The 16,451-nt window shown below is 47.5% G+C and overlaps 1 protein-coding gene across 1 annotated transcript in view; it reads left to right on the top strand.

The window, feature by feature from the left end:
* The window catches only part of CTNNA1 (catenin alpha 1), a 320,760-nt gene that overhangs the window by 58,152 nt on the left and 246,157 nt on the right, over positions 1 to 16,451 (top strand). The gene's annotated exons all lie outside the window — the stretch shown is intronic.

Consider the following 16,451-nt stretch of genomic DNA (forward strand, 5'->3'; position numbering starts at 1 on the left):
ACCATTGTCACCTGTGGAACGTTTCTCCCCCCGCCCCCCTCTCTGTTTTGGGCTTCTTCCTTTCTTTTCTCCTATAGTCTGAGTCTGAAATATGGCCTCTTTCTTTATTTGGCCAGTCTCTATAACTGATTTCTCATTCTCTCTTGGTCTTTCTCCCTCTGTCCTAGTCCAGGATCAGTATCTCTATCTCTATCTCTGTGTGTCTCTTTATCTCTCTCTCTCTCTCTCTCTCTCCCCTTCTCTCCTTCCTAGGTGGGAATAGACTTGCTGTCCACTGGAAGGCAGCTCCCTCATGGGTTTTACTTCTGGCACAGGTAGGGTCTGCGATGGGGAGTAGACAGTGCAAGAAATTCCACTGAAACTGGGATGGCTCCCCTCCAACCCTCAGGGAAAGCAAGAGCAGGGAATGAGGGGGCAGAGGTTTATGGGCTTCTCTCCAGGGTACGATCTGATGTACAGTTTTGTGACTCCCAGGTCGTCTGAGTGGCCTGTCCTGTCCCTAGACCAGGCCGAACATCTGTGTGCCCTGCATACCTTAGCCCTCTGGGAAGGATATCTGACAATCTACTCTGGCTCTAAGTACTGTCTGTCTGTCCTCATGCCCTCCTCCAAAGGGGGAGAAGGTGGCTGACCCATTCATGGCAGATGTATAACTGCACTTTCAGACCCAGCCGGTTGCTGGATCTGGCTGGCAGTGGGACACGATGACCTCTGGAAGACACCAACCTACTCAGTATATTGCCAAACTCCCTCCTCCCTTGCTTTCTTCCTCAGTGGCCAGCTCCCCAGGAGTTGCTTCCCCTTTAAACTAAGTCCAACCTTGAAGGGAAAGAAGGAGGGAGGAATGAGACTGGAGCTGCTCAGGTCAGGAGGGCCTAGAGTCCCAACTACAGAGGCCAGGCCCTCCTCCTTCTGCTCCTCCTCCATTTAATTAGCTAATGTCTGTAAAGGGCTGGGTGGCAGAAAAGCCCCATACAAATGTTGAGCACAATTTCATTTCCAAGACTCGCCAAGAATGTATTTGCAGACTTGAGTGAGAGGTCACTGGGCCTGCCTGGGACACAGGGAGGACTCCCTGCAGGGGAGGACAGAGGTCCTGGGAGGCCAGGGCAAGGGAATGAGAGGCCACGATGGAGGCCAGGGTCCCAGACTCCTTGGTCTTCCAGCTGAGCATCTTGGCACCAAACCTGCTTTCCACTGGCCTCTACCCTTCCTGACTCCCAGGGTCCTAGAGGTTCAGCCTTCTCTGTAGGGACCAGCCTCAGAGACTTGCTATCCGGAAATTATGTGGCTATTCACAACAGCTAATATTTATTGAACACTTACTATGTGTCGGGCTGTGCTAAGGGGGCTCTATCTGTCCAGCTTGGGGAGAAATGGCTGCTCTTGGTGGCAGTAGAGTGTAGGATAGGAACTTTCCAGTGAAGCGGCCCCCTTTGCTCCACTTGAAACCTTTTGAAGGAGGGTGTCACTTTTCTGACCAATGAGAAGAGATTCTGCTTTGTAATCCAGGTCCCTCCAGTGTCGATGCTCTGCAAGTTTCTGAACTCTCCTTTCCTTTCCCCAGTGACAACTCACCTGGTCCTAAATCCATTATTAAAGATCCTTGGGGCCAATTAGCCTTGACAGGTTCCATGTCCAAAGGGACAGCTTTCCAGTTTTTGGTGCTCCAAGGCCTGCTTATGTGAACCTGTCCATCTCAGAATTCTGTGCATCTGATACTGAGGAGTGGCCACATTCCTCCATTTCTGGGCAGGACTTGGCTTTGCATGGGGGTCAGAGAGGCTGAGCCTGGGAGAATGGAATAGCCAGCCTCCTCTTTCACAGTTCCATTGCCAAGGTGAGTGCTTTGGGAAGGTGAGAGAGAGAGAGAGAGAGAGAGAGAGAGAGAGAGAGAGAGAGAGATTGAGCTTGAGTGCAAAGCAGAGAATGGAAGAAAGCAGGGTTCAGGAAGAGACATGCAGGCCAGACTGGGAATATTGATGTTTCTAACATGTCCTGGGCCTCCTTTGTCTCCAGCCCCTCATTCTCTAAAATCTGAACACAGCTGGAGTGGGCTTTCTGAGAGACAAGATCCTTGAGCCCCCAAACCTGGCCAACCTCTCCTGTTTCCCTAGTTGTTCTTCTCTGGCTTCCCTCCAGAGCCCAGGGGCCTCCATGTGTCATCAGTTCATTATCATTCAGGTAAAAGTCATTAGTCCTTGAAAAAGTATGACTCCCCAGCTGAGGCCAGCCCCCCATCTCCACCTGAGGAGAGGAGTACAAATGTTTGGAGACCTCCTTCGGAACTGTAGGGAGAGATATACACAGTTGCACAGACACAAGACACACTGATGCTTATTATGTCCTTTTATGTACCCCCTTTACTCACAGGCACATTTTATGTGCTCAGGGGTAGTTACACCAGAGAGCCCACAGAGCTGTAGCTGCTCTCTTGCTTACCATCCCTGAGATTCACTCCTCATCTTGCAGCATCCAGCAGCCTCAGCCTCCTGCACACCCAGAAGCCAGGCTTCCCAGACCGGTGGGGGAGGGGAACGGAATGTAGAAGCCAAGGTTAGAGATCTGCAAGTTCCATTAGCCACAAGAAGCATGTCTGGAATCTAAAAGCACAGGGACAAGGGCGCTGCGGAGCAATTCCTAACAGCGTGTTCACATTTCCCACCCCCTCCCCTGCTAGGAAGCTCCTCTCGGTCAATAAAGCCATTTAGGGATTAGAGCAGCTCCCTCAATAAAAGCTGCTTATTCAAAAGGTGCTTTCAGTTAATTTGCATTTACTTTATGGATATTATAATGCGTGGAAGAGCTGCCTCCTCAGACTCCCTTCACTGTCCCCATTTTGAGTCCCAAGCCACATACTCTCTCTTCATTCCATGCCCCTCTCCCCTGCCCCAACCAGTAGGCACTGTTGGGGCTGAGCCATGCTTCGAAGCAACCCAGGGACCCTGATGAAGAGTGGGAGGTGGTGAACGCTGGCCACTGACCCATGGTTCCTGGAGGGGCAGCCCCAGGGACAGCTAGAAGGGGCCAAGCCGAAAGAGTTTTCCCAAAAGAGAGGAAAGACCCAGGCCCTGGGGGAACTGTCCTAGTTCCTGAACTCCTGGGGAAAAACTGATCTGACTGCTGTTTGTAAGTGGAGATGCCATGGGACTAAGCAGAATCAGCTTTAACTCCTAACACTTCCTCTGGCAGCACCTCCCGTACATTCAGTTTATTCAGAGAATATTTAATTAATGCCTATTATGTACCAGGCTTTATGCTAAGCACCTGGAATAAAGTGGTGATATGACAGTATGGCCCCTGCCCTCCAGAAATTCTGGTCTAGTGGGGAAAACCCACGAAAAATGAGCCAGTGAATATACATTTTCAAATTATATAAAATATAATCGGTACTATAAAGTGAACAAACAGTGCTGATAGGAAGAGGGACCTAGTTAAGATGGGTGGTGGGAAGGATGGTGACAAGAAACAGAGCTGGAAGAATAGGAGCCGTGGGAGAAGCATTTCAGATTGTAGGAACTGCCATCGCAAAGGCCCTGTGGCAGGAATGTTGGTGAAACAGAATGCAGTGAGGGGAGGAGTGGTATCCAGTGAGGGTACTATGGTTTAAGATGGGCAAGGTCAAGTCTTGTGAGCCATGGTCAGGAATTGGGTATTATCCTAAGGGTGGGGCCACCTGAGTGGCTCAGTCAATTAAGTGGCGGACTCTTGATCTCGGCTCAGGTCATGACCTCATGGTTCGTGAGCACAGAGCCTGCTTGGAATTCTGGCTCTCCATGCCTCTGCCCCTTCCCAGCTTGTACTTTGTCTCTCTCTGTCTCTCAAAATAAATAACTAAACTTAAAAGAAAAACAAAAAAACTATATCCTAAGGGTGGAGGGAAACTGACAAAGAAGTTTAATCAGGGACAAAAGGCATGACTTGACGTCCATTCAGCAGGAATGTGTGTTAGAAGGGTAGTAGTAGATGCAGATCAATGAGGAAGCTATTGCCATCATCCTAGCAAAGAGGAGCAGGAAGGGGGAAGGGACACATCCAACTTCTTTTTTTTTTTTTTTAATTTTTTTTAATGTTTTATTTATTTTTGAGAGAGAGAGTGGGCACAAGCAGGTGAGGGATAGAGAGAGAGGGAGACACAGAATCCGAAGCAGGCTCCAGTCTCTGAGCTGTCAGGACAGAGCCCTATGTGGGGCTCAAATCCACCAACTGTGAGATCATGACCTGAGCCAAAGTCGGACGTTTAACCGACTGAGCCACCCAGGAGCCCTTGATTTCTTTCTTTTTTTTTTCTTTTTTTTTTTTTTAATGAAAATTTCTGTCAAATTGGTTTCCATACAACACCCAGTGCTCATCCCAAAAGGTGCCCTTCTCAATACCCATCTCCCACTCCCCCCCACCTCCCACCCCTGATTTCTTCTAGCTTATTGATATATTCTAAATTCTCTGCAATCTCCACTATTTTTTTTAAGTTTATTTATTTGTGAGAGAGAGTGAGAGAGAGAGAGAACCAGAGAGAGAGCGTGCACAAGCGGGGAGGGGCAGAGACACGGACTCCCAAGCAGGCTCCAGGCTCTGAACCCACAACACAGAGCCCAACATGGGGCTCGAACTCACAAACTGTGAGATCATGACCTGAGCCGAAGTCAGACACTTAACCAACTGAGCCACCCAGGCACCCTAACATCGAAGTTCTTTTTAAAGGGAGAATCAAAGTCCTCAAGGTACCTGCTAGATAGAAATCAAGAAGTCCTCATTTGATATGTCCTTTTATCACCCCCAAGGTCCTTTTATGTCTTCATGTACACCATGAGATTTCCCATCCCAGGTCAGGGCAAAGTCACGGCTGGTGCCTCCTCAGCCCCACATCAGTCCATGGTAAGGGCACTGTGTTTTTGAGACTCTCCAGGAAAGGGGCCTACCTGCCTCCTTCTGGCACAACCTGTGAGACCGGGAGAAAGGTGCCATTCTGGGAGGAGGGGTCAGTTTCAGTGCCTTCTTGCCCAGGTGATCCTAAGCTTTACAGTGCTACACACTGGGCATCGTGCAGCTCAGGCCTGGCTGAATCAGGACTCAGAGCCACCCACCTCCATTCCCCACGCACCCTAGAGTCAAAATCAGCTCTCCCAGTGCCTTTTCTACCATCATTTAGGGGATGGGAAGGATGTCGGAATCAGGACTGGGGGAAGGGGACTGCTCAGAACCTGAATCACCCCCCAAGGATGCAGGAATATGAGACGAGGATCCTGTGCTTGAACATTTACAGGTAGCACTCAGGATTGAAAACTGATTTATAGTCTGAAGGCAGGCAGGCAGGAGCGGGAGGAAGGTGGGGAGCTCTGTGTACAGTGCAGCCTTGTTGGGCAGCGGTAATTATATATTACATTGAACTGTCCTTGCAGCACAGTGAAGGGCAGTGGGAATGCGACTCTAAATCACACTTCTCTGATGCTCCCCATAGCTCACCTCCCTGTGATGTGGCCCCAGAGCCCAGGGCTAACGCTTCTCAACAGACACACATACACGCACACACACAGGCATACACACACAGCCTGGGGGGACTCAGAGAAGTGGGGGGAGATCGGATGTTATCACCTCTGGCAGCTTCTGGGGGGCTGCTCATGCTACATGCCTCATTGTATATTGCACTCCATACCTCCCACATTCTTTATTCCTCTTCTTCCACTGGGGCCTGAATGTGGGCTATGTCATTTGAAGAAGACATCCCTGTCCACCCTTCATTTGTTTGCTCCTGCAGCATCTCCCTTCTCCACACCACAGTTACTATCTTAGTTCATTTGGGACCTCCTCACTTCTCTCCTGGATTTCTGCAAGTGACTCCTAACTCACTCTTTACTAATCCATCATCCTTTACTTTGTTGCCATGGTGATCTCCCTCAACATACTCTGACCATAATCTTGATCTCATTTGTCAGGGAATTGCAGGAGTGGGGAGAGATGGCCAAAGACTTTGGGTTCTTGAGAGCCCAGTAAGGAAGAATTTTCCCCAGGCTCTCCTGAGGTTGGTAATTGCTGGCTTACCTCCCATCCTGTGCTATCAAGTCTCTGACCTAGACTTTCCACCAATCCCCTCATCTGTCTTTCCAGGCCCCTGGCTATAGGTGGCCAGCACTTGCTGGTTCATTAGGGTGGTGGTGGTGCTTAAGTGGTGATAAGAACAAGCTTTGGGGTCAGACAGATCTAGATTTGAATTCTGGTCTCTGACCATGCCCAAGTTATTCTAAGTAGTGAACTGATGAAGATCCTGAACTCTGCAGCCAGATTCCCTGAGTCTGAATCTTGGCTCTGCTACTCCTTTTTAGTTTGGCTAGGGCAAATGATTCAACCTTCCTATGCAGTTTTCCCATTTCTAAAATGAGGATGATAATAGTACCTATCTCATGGGGTTGTGATGCAGATTAAATGAATACAATAATAGGGCGCCTGGGTGGCTCAGTCAGTTGAGTGTCCAGTTGAGTGTCTGACTTTGGCTCAGGTCATGATCTCACGGTTGGTTAGATGAAGCTCCACATCGCGCTCTCTGCTGTCAGCACAGAGTCTGCTTTGGATCCTCTATCCCCCCCCCTCTCTCTCTCTCTGCACCTTCCCCACTTGTGCTATTTCTCTCTCTCTCAAAAATAAATAAATGTTTTTTTAAAAAATAAAAAAATAAATGAAGACAATAATATCTTTCTGGTACAATAGTGTTGTGAGTGTAAGCTATTATTATTTGTAACTTCACCTCTCTGAGCTTCAATTTCCTTGTCTATAACAATTCTTCATAATATGACTCCTCCTTGCCCCAAGGTTGTTGTGAAGATCAAGGCACATTCCCTTTAGAAACTCTCAAAGGCTCTACAAACGTATGGTATTATTATTTATTATCAGATACTTGCTCCCTGGCAGTTCTACAAATGTATGGTATTATTATTTATTATCAGGTACGTGCTCCCTGACAGTTCTCAGGGTTTGGGCAAGAGGGCCACGTTCCCTTTAATAACTAAGCAGCTACCTTCGTCCTCCTCCTATGTCAGCCTCAAGGCAGACAATCGAGGAGTCCTGGAACCAGAAGCAGTCTTAGAGGTCATCCGTCCTCTTCCAACCTGAGGAAGGGGCATATAAGGTCCTGTGGACAGACTGGCATCTCTGATAGAGATGCTTTCCAAGGAGGCTGCCAATTAAGAGTATAGTCTATTCTCTTCATTGCAGAGGTGGACCCAGATATTGTGGGTCCCACAGCTTATATAATTTGGGGATGTTTTCTTTAAGAAAAACGATACAAAATTACAAACATAAAATTAAGTACAGACTTTGGAAGGGGCCTGTGCAAATGAGGAGCTTAAGCTTCATTAGCTTCATGGAAAATCCACCTCTGCCACAGTGTCAGTGGGGCATTTGACAAATACTTGTCAGTTGGTTGCTTGTGGTCAAAACAAACCATTGCCACATGTCACAAGCCAGGATCTGAGGACTGCAGTGGGCTCATCCTCCACCCAGACCCTGAAAGTTACCCCATTACATGGGCTGTGGATACTCCTGTGCCTTTACTTTGAGCTAATTGTTCATTTTCAAGACCTGCAAGCTATTTATTTTTGCTTTCAGTGCATTTGCATGTGATTTACATCACATTAATATTCACATTCATACAAGGAATGCTTCCTCTGCCCCAGCTTAGCTGAATTCTTGGGACTTCGGTAACAAGTGAGATTCAACTCTCTCTCTTCCCAGGATGTAGAGGGAAAGATACATTCAATTTAGGGGTGGATGGGAGAGAGGGATGATGATATTTGTCTTGGAGTCAGTTTCTAAAGTCTCTGGTCCTACTCAAATTGTCTTCCTCCACATATCTCCATCCCCTGCTAATCTCATCCCTTCCCAATTTCCCAGCAAGTATGATGTTAAAAGTGCATATGTTCAAAGACACACATGCCGGTCCACATGCTGGGCTGACTTTGGCTCGATTTTGTGGCCCCTGAAGTCGAGGCACATGGCATTGAGATACCTGGAGATAAAAACACACAGGAGTTCTTCCTCAGGTCACTCGCAGAGATAATCAGCCCCCCCTAGAGTACCCTAGCACTGTTTGGAAGCCCAGTTTATTCCCCCCACTGGCAGAAGCAGATGGCAAGTGGGAGTGTGTGTGAGTATGTGCGTGTATGTGCGCACACATGCACGTAAGCTGTACACACATGTGTGAGACAGTGAATACTCATATTCACATTAGTACATCTACTAAGACAAACAGAGGAAGTGGAGGTGAGGATGTGGGAAGAAAACTCTCAGTCTAAGAAAACCACATTCTAAATGTATTTAATGTGTGGTTCTAAATGTGTTAAAGGTGAAATCTGCTTCCCCAGCCCTACCCTGTGATAGAGAGGCAAAGAGAAGCTAGAAAGTCAGGAAAAGGTCTCAGGGCAGGGATGGGGGTGCAGCTGCCAGTGTCACCACCAGCTCCAACAATGACGTCACTCTCCCAGATCCCTCCTCTGATGTGGTGAGTCACCCAGAGCCCAATCAATACTGCATTCCATTTGTCTATGCCATCTTTATGCTCTTGCGAGTCAATTCATGCTTTCCTCTTCCACACAGGCCAGTCCCTGTCCCCTGTGTGCCCAGAGGACCCTGAGCTACCCCAGCCCTGGGGCTTATTTCTCCTTTAAGCCTCTGTTAGAGAAGGCAGGAAACCCTGCTTGTGGGTGAGGCAATCTGAGGAGGAGAGGGAACAAGAGAAACAGAGAGACTCATAGTGTATGGAGGGAGTCTGGGAACAGAAGTTGAAAACTTGCAGGGTGCCTGGGTGGCTCATTAGGTTGAGCGTCTCTTGGTTTCGGCTCAAGTTATGATCTCACAGTTCGTGGGTTCAAGCCTCGTGTCGGGCTCTGTGCTGATAGTGTGAAGCTGTTTGGGATTCTTTCTCTCTCTGCCCCTCCCCTACTCATGTGCTCTTTCTCAAAATAAATAAATAAACTTTAAAAAGTTGAAAACTTGCAAAGCCAGCCTCTGGATAAGGAGAGGAGAAAGAAGAAGAGGCAGAGAAAAGAGAATGGAAAGGAGAGAGTCAAAAGAGAAAAAAGAAACAGGACACTGGGATTGGGGAAGAGAGATGGGGTGAGGTGAAGTTGCCAACTATGGACTTTCCCTTCTCAGGATTTTAGGATTGTGACCCATTTCTCTGGCCTTTCAATCTTAATTGGGTTCCCAGACCTAGTGGTGTATGGGAAATCCCAACACTCCAAACCACCTCCCCCAGGAGAGGAACCCCAATGTCTATCGTATCACCTACCTATCCAGTAAGGTCTCAGCTTGGTCCTACCCTCCATGTCAGAGATGGGGGCTGGGAAGCACTAGAAACCAGGGGTATGAGGGAACAGTGAGTGGCACAAAGGGGAAGAGGCGCTGGGGCAGCTCTGGTTTCTCTCTTGGGACCTCATTTTTTTCCCAAGGCCTTGGCACCTGACCAACCATTGTTACTTTTAGCCTTACCCTTGTACTCAGCGGTGGCCTGAGCGTCATCCTTTGCCACTGACGGGAATCAGAACAGGGGCCCCTTTATCTGACAGTGAGAAGGACTGGGTTGCCCAGTTTCTGTAACTCTAAGTTCCCAAGATGCAGTTTGTTCTTGGTGTAAAGTGAGCTGCTACAAGGAAACAGAAGCCTGTGTGTGAGTCAACAAGATGGCACCAGAGGGTAAGGAGACCCTCAACTTGTTGTGGCCAGTGTCTCTACAAACAAGAAAAGCTGTCTCCAATCCCCATTTATAATTCTCCATCAGCTACAACAATAACACAGATACCAGTAATGATAATAATAACAACAACCATTTACTGAGTGCCTAATTTAGGCCAAAGGCCTTGGTAAGTGTCTTATGTACATTATTTCATTAAATCTGGCAACACCACTCTGAGATAATCACCAATGTGGAAAGCAAAGGAGGACACTTAGGATTCCAGAGGTTGCCTAAGTGTTCACAGCTTAAGGTAGAGCTGAAATTTGATCCTAGATCTGATTTTTCCTGACTCAGCTGTACAGCCTCCTTTTTGGTTTTGACTTGGAATCCAAAGCCTTTATCTCCAGAAAGCACTCATTCTCTCCTCCCTCCCTTGGCTCTCCTTCCTGCACCAGTCTCAGAAAGACCCTGGTTTGCCCGGGCTGTCCCTCCTGCTCGTTCAGGTTAGGTTTGGAGTTCCCTCTGTGGCCCTTGGGGTTGAGGTGGTGATAAGAGAGCAGACCTGCCCTCGGCTTGCACTCCGCAGGCAGGAGGAGAGGCGGGTGAGAGTGGCTGTCATTTCAAACCAGGAACAAAAACGTGAGGTTATTGGAGAGTTTAGGGTCATGTGGTGTTTTGGGTTGCTGGTTCTCTTGAGTCCCACAAAAAAGAACAGAAGAACGTGGAAAATTACCAGGTCCTTGAGGGAGGTGGGGATGGGGGCAAAGGTGAAATGGAAAACTCTTTTCTCCACCAGAGCATGTGCCTCTAGAAGGCTGGTGCTGCTGTTTGCAGATGGGGCAGTCACAACCTCTAATGCTGTGTGAGAGGCAGCCCACCTGCATTCCTGAGTCTGGTGTCCTCTAGTGAAAGGAACCTGTTCCAGACCTTGGAAAGCCCCAGGCGCCTCCCCATATGCTCAGTAAAAACTGAGCTGCTATAGCTTTGAGGTGGTTCTGGAGCCACCTCCAACCACACTGCCTTCTCCAGGCCTGTCTCAGAGGGGATGTTCTGGACACCGTGTGGACCAAATATTCCTATGCGAGTCTGTGAGCAAATCAAGGAGAGATCTGAGGAGAGAAAAGAAGAACAGGGCAAAGACAGCCAGTGGTGTTGTCACACAGGGAGGAGCAGTCACCACCTGAGGACAGAGAGACAATGGAGCAAAGTAACAGAGAACACCCATCTTTCTTTCCCCCTGGAGTCTGGGCACATGGATTGCAAGTGACTCTAGGCATGATTTAGGGCAACCCCTTTTTAAAACAATTTTTTTTTAATGTTTATTTTTGAGAGAGAGAGAAAGAGACAGAGTGAGTGCGAGCAGAGGAGGGCAGAGAGAGAGAGAGAGAGAGAGAGAGAAAGACACAGAATCCAAAGCAGGCTCCAGTCTCCAAGCTCTGAGCTGTCTCACCAAGCCCTACACAGCGCTCCAACCCACAAACTAGGAGATCAGGACCTGACCTGAAGTTAGACGCTTAAACAACTAAGCCACCAATATATAATATTATATATTATATATATTATATATTATATATATATAATATAATATAATATAATATATATATTATTTTTATAATATATAAATTATATATAAAATTATATATAAAATATATAATATATATAAATTATATTTTAAAATTATAAATTTTATAATATATATAAATTATATATATAATTATATATAAAATATATAATATATATAAAATATAATATATAATATATGTTATTTTATAATATATATAAATTAATATATATTAATTTATATTAATATATTAAATTATTATTATATATAATAATATATATTATTACTATATATAATAATATATATTATATTATTATACAATATATATTGTATATATATAGTATTGCACTATATAGTGCAATTCAGGAGTAGTGATTTCAGGAGTAGTGATTTCAGGAGTAGAATCCAACGATCATCCCCTATATATAACACCCAGTGCTCATCCCAAGTGTCTTCCTTAATGCCCCTTTTTTAAATATAAGGAATTTGAACTTCCAAACGGTTCAGGAGCTGCCCTGGATCACACCACTCCTGAGTGGATCTCTCATTCAGTGTTCTGGCGGCAATGGGAAGAGGCAGCCCTGTCCCAGCTGTCTTCTCAGAGGCAAGGAGACCCAAAGGGGAAGGGATCCAACTTTGACCACCCTCACCCTGCGTGCCCTCCCCAAGGACTGCAGGGGCTTTGTCTCATCTGTAAAACACACTGGATCCTCAGTTAAATCATTAATAAAAACAAGGACAAGAACACCTGCTTTTCTTCCTTGCAGGGCTGTTGTGAGGATCAGCTGGAAATAATGCATGGCCAAGAGCTTCACAAGCGCAGGGTGTTATTAAGTTTGTGATTAGGCCAGGTCATTGAGGGCTACAGGAATAATGGGAGAATTAATGCCGGAGCTGTGGGAAGGAAGGAGGCTACAGTCTGCCCTGTCCTCTTCTCTCGGTCACCTGCCCTGAGAGAAAGCAGTCGGTGTTTCCAAATTGACTTAAATAAGAAATGTGCGGTGGCGGCAGCCATCCCTCACTCAGCCTTTACTTGCCCAAGGCAGAGAGATTTTAATTTTTGAGCCATAATGAGAAAAAGAAACTCAGAATTCAAGAATATTTCAGTGAAGCAGTCAAAATAGCTGTCCAGACTCTGAATGGAGGGAAGAAATGTAAAATAAAATTTCTCTTTCCCTCCCTAGCACTAAGTGGGCTTGAAGAAACAGGGCTGGGCTAGGACGAAGCTGGTCCTGATTCCCATGACCCTGCCCTGAGGTCAGATGGGCAGGCAGGCCCTGCCTCCACTGTGGGGCACTGACAGGACAAAAAGGAACAGAGACCTTCCACCTACTCCCAGGAGAGATTTACCTCCATCAAGTTTGTGGTCCTCTGGGCCATAACCCTGCTGAAAGAGGTGAGGCCCTGAATGTTGAGCTGGTGGGGAGGGTGTTGGGGGTGGTAGGGGATGACTCCACGGCTCCCAAGTCTAGCCCTCTGAAGTACAGAGATGCTATGGCCTACTTTTGTTTCCTCTTCTCCCAGGTGCTGGCTCACTCACATACCAAAAACCTCTCTGTGTCCCCAACAACTCAGGCCAGGCATCCTGGGGATGGCGATGGGCCGCCTGGGAAGTGGGGAGCACGTGAGCCACAGTTCACAGTCTTGTGAGCTTCAATCTGTTCTCAGGGGAACATCTTTTCAAACACAGTTGGAAATGGGGATGGTAGGAATGACGAGGGCCCCGGGAAAGGTGTGTGAATCTCAGGGCCAAAACACACCTGGCCTCATTTGCCTTGGACTTTCTCCTTTCTCCCTCTCCTTTTCTCATCTACTTATCTGAGAGACATGGACTAGGAGGCTTGCTTTGTGCCAGGATCAGGGTTCAAAGGATACATAAAGAAACCACATCTACTTCTGTTGTCAGGTGGACAGGATTGTGATCCAGTATAGAGCATGCCTGGCAGTCAAGTATGGAGTTGCTCCAAAACTTGGGAGCAGACTTACCTTGTTCAAAAACTGCCTCCATCTCTCACTCCTTACAGTGTGACTTGAGCCAAATAGTCCTATCCTGGTAAACTTCAATTTATTCATCTGTGAAATGGGGATAACACCACATAGAGTTGTTGTGAAGATTAAATGAGATAATCCTGGTAAATTGCTTGGAACAGTGCCTGGCACATGGCAAACCTTTACCAAAGGCCACTTAGTATTATTTTAAGTATCCTAGTGATAATGCTGACATTTATTACCCTTTGTTGGGTGCTTAGTGTGAGTCAGCCATGGTGCTATGAATACAGCAATGACTTAACTGTGGCCCTTGTCCTTAAGAGGTCCACAGTCTATTAGAGGTGACAGATGTGTAAACAGACCCCTGAAAAAGTGTGATCACTGCCATCATCACTCAAGAGGTGTCATTTTCTTTCTTTTCTTTTTTTTTCTGTTTCTTTTTGAGAAAGAAACAGAGCGAATGGGGAAAGGAAAGAGAAAGAGAGAGAGAGAATCCCAAGCCAGCTCTACACTGCCAGTACAGACCCTGATGCAGGGCTTGAACCCAGGAACTGTGAGATCATGACCTGAGCCAAAACCAAGAATCAGATAGATGCTTAACCAACTGAACCACCCAGGCACCCCAAGAGGTGGCATTTTCTGAGCCATGACCATGTGGCAAGCACAATATTAGGTTTTAAAGATACATTATCTCTAATTCCTCCCTAATCATGTAAGGGCAATATTACTCCCATTTTATAGAAGTTATGTAATAATTAGTAACTTACTCATGATCAGGCTGTTTGCAGAGCGAAGCACTGAGTTGAAGGACAGTGTTCCAATCTGCCTCAAAAGGGTTCAGGGAAGCTTCTGGAAAGAGATACTCTTCAATCAGGATTTTGAAGAGTGGGTAGGGGTTTTCTAGGAGCCCAGATGGGGAAGGCATTAAATGCCACAGCACCTCTGTGAGTCTGCTGCAGGATTGGAACTGCAAGCAGGAGTTCCCTAGGCCCCAGGGGTCTTTATGCCCCACACCGGGGCATGCTAAACAGGACCGTGGTTCCCTGCACCCACCCGGGTCACCATCACCTTCTGTCCCCTAAGACCATATTAGATCCTACATGAAGGGTGATTATTTATTTTTTTTTGGCTTATTTACTTATTTTGAGAGAGAAAACATGCGAACAAGCGGGGGGGAGGGGGGAAAGAGAGAGAGAGAGAGAGAGAGAGAGAGAGAGAGAGAATCCCAAGCAGGCTTTGCACTGTCAGCACAGAGCCTAACGTGCAGCTTGAACAAGAGTCAGACACTCAACCGGCTGAGCCACCCAGGTGCCCCAAGGGTGATTATTTTAGAGAGAATACAGTCAGCAGGCCTATAATCTCAAAGGATTTCCACTGAGGCCCAGAACTGAAATAATTATATGGAGGTGGAGTCCCTCACCCCATGTCTGTTGACCTAGCCAAGGGCACATCAAGTGAGGGGTGTGGGTTGGGATCTCCAGGGAGGCTGAGAAGCACTGACTGGAACTGGAGTCAGGGAGATAGCCTCAATGACCTTGAGAAGACCCTACCAGATTTGGGGCAGATAAATGAAACCTCTTCTTTCATTACAGTCATTTCCCATGCACTCTTTCTCTCTGCCTGTTCACTCCTCTCACACCCAACAGCAGCTGCAGAGGAGGCAGCCATCTTGGTGCAGTCACAGGTCTGGCGGACTGAGTCAGGATGTGGCATTAGGATCCATCTGGCTGATTCCACACCCGGGGAAATCTGGACTCATCATCATTAACATTCTGTTTCTCTACGCAGATCAAGGAGAAGCAGGCATCCCGCACTAAGGACAGTGGCAAGGGGGAGACTCCTGGAGTAAAGCAGCCCTCAGAGCCCAGATCCCAAGTGTCAGGGCCACCCACACTCAGCACAGGGAGGGACTTCCAGAGAGGTGGGAGTTTTGAGGCAGATGGTGGGGAAAACTGTAGGACTGCAAGGTGGTGAGGCTTTGGTGTATATGACACACAGGATTTCAGGTGTTCTTCAAACTCCTGCTTGAATAATGTGACTTTGGAGGAAGGAGGATGGACAAGGTACAGCCTTGAGCCCCACCAGCCTTCCACCCTCTCCTTGAAGCAGCCCCCACCAACCTCACAGGCCTAGTTCAACCCTCACATCAAGATGCAGCCCTGGGCGAGAATGGCCCCCACAAGAAGCAAGAAGCATGTGCACATTCCAATAGAACACTCAAAGAGGCAATTATTTCTGGGCTGCCTATCCCAGCCCACAGTATCAGCAGCCAGGTTTCCAGAGCTGCTGTCATTGCCTCTGGCTGTTGGCAAAATTAAACTTATTGAGAAAAGAGACTGAGCTGGCCGGCAGCTCAAAGGGGTTGGAATCATTTGCTCGCCTGAGGCTGTCGGTGTGGGACTAGAAGCGTAGGGAGTGGGGGTGGGGACATGGAGGAAATTATGGAGCAGGCCAAGTAGCATGGTAGACCCCCACCAGGTAGCACTCATCTGTACCATGTATACATTGAAGTGTGCATGGAACATGTGTCAAGGCTGCATGTCATCGGCTGAGATGTGCCCTCGGTATGGGCAGAGGCCCTGGTGCTCTTGATTGCCTCTGCAGCCCCAGTGCCTGGCACATAGTAGATGCTCAATAAATAGATACTGAGTCCTGAATGAATGTGCACACTTGGACACCAGGCTGGAGTCTTGTCATAAACACTGTGAGAATCTTCCCAGCCTTTCATCCAACACAGGTCACATGGAGGTACCTTGAGGAGTGCATCAGTGCCCTGCCTCCTTACTCTTTTCATGGAATGCTGCTGCAGGAAACTTAGTAAGTTCCCAAAAAAGTGACACGAAGGAGGGGGCAGTGGCCTGGTTGGACACCTTCCATAGAAGAGGTGCCTTCTGGGCCCTGAGACCACCGAAGTTCCCTCTTCCGTTTGCATCAGGAACATTTGCCACCCAGACCAGCTTCCACCTGTCCCTTCTGATGTGAGCAGCTCATCCCTCCTGTCTTAAGCCTCCCTCTCCAGCCTTACTTGTGTCCGTTTTAATCTATGGGATACATCTTGTGCCCCACTTCAAATTCACTCACTCTCCTCTTACTCTGGCCACTAGTGTGCCAAACGGCTCTACACTGGCTTCATCAGTTCATGGGGTGTGATCTGACAGCACCTCACCCTCAGACCCCTGACCTTGTCCTCTGGCTGCCCCAGGACTTCTTTGTGGCCAGCCAACTTCTTAGGGCAAC

The sequence above is a fragment of the Leopardus geoffroyi genome, chromosome A1, assembly GCF_018350155.1.
Source record: "Leopardus geoffroyi isolate Oge1 chromosome A1, O.geoffroyi_Oge1_pat1.0, whole genome shotgun sequence".
NCBI classification, from domain to species: domain Eukaryota; kingdom Metazoa; phylum Chordata; class Mammalia; order Carnivora; family Felidae; genus Leopardus; species Leopardus geoffroyi.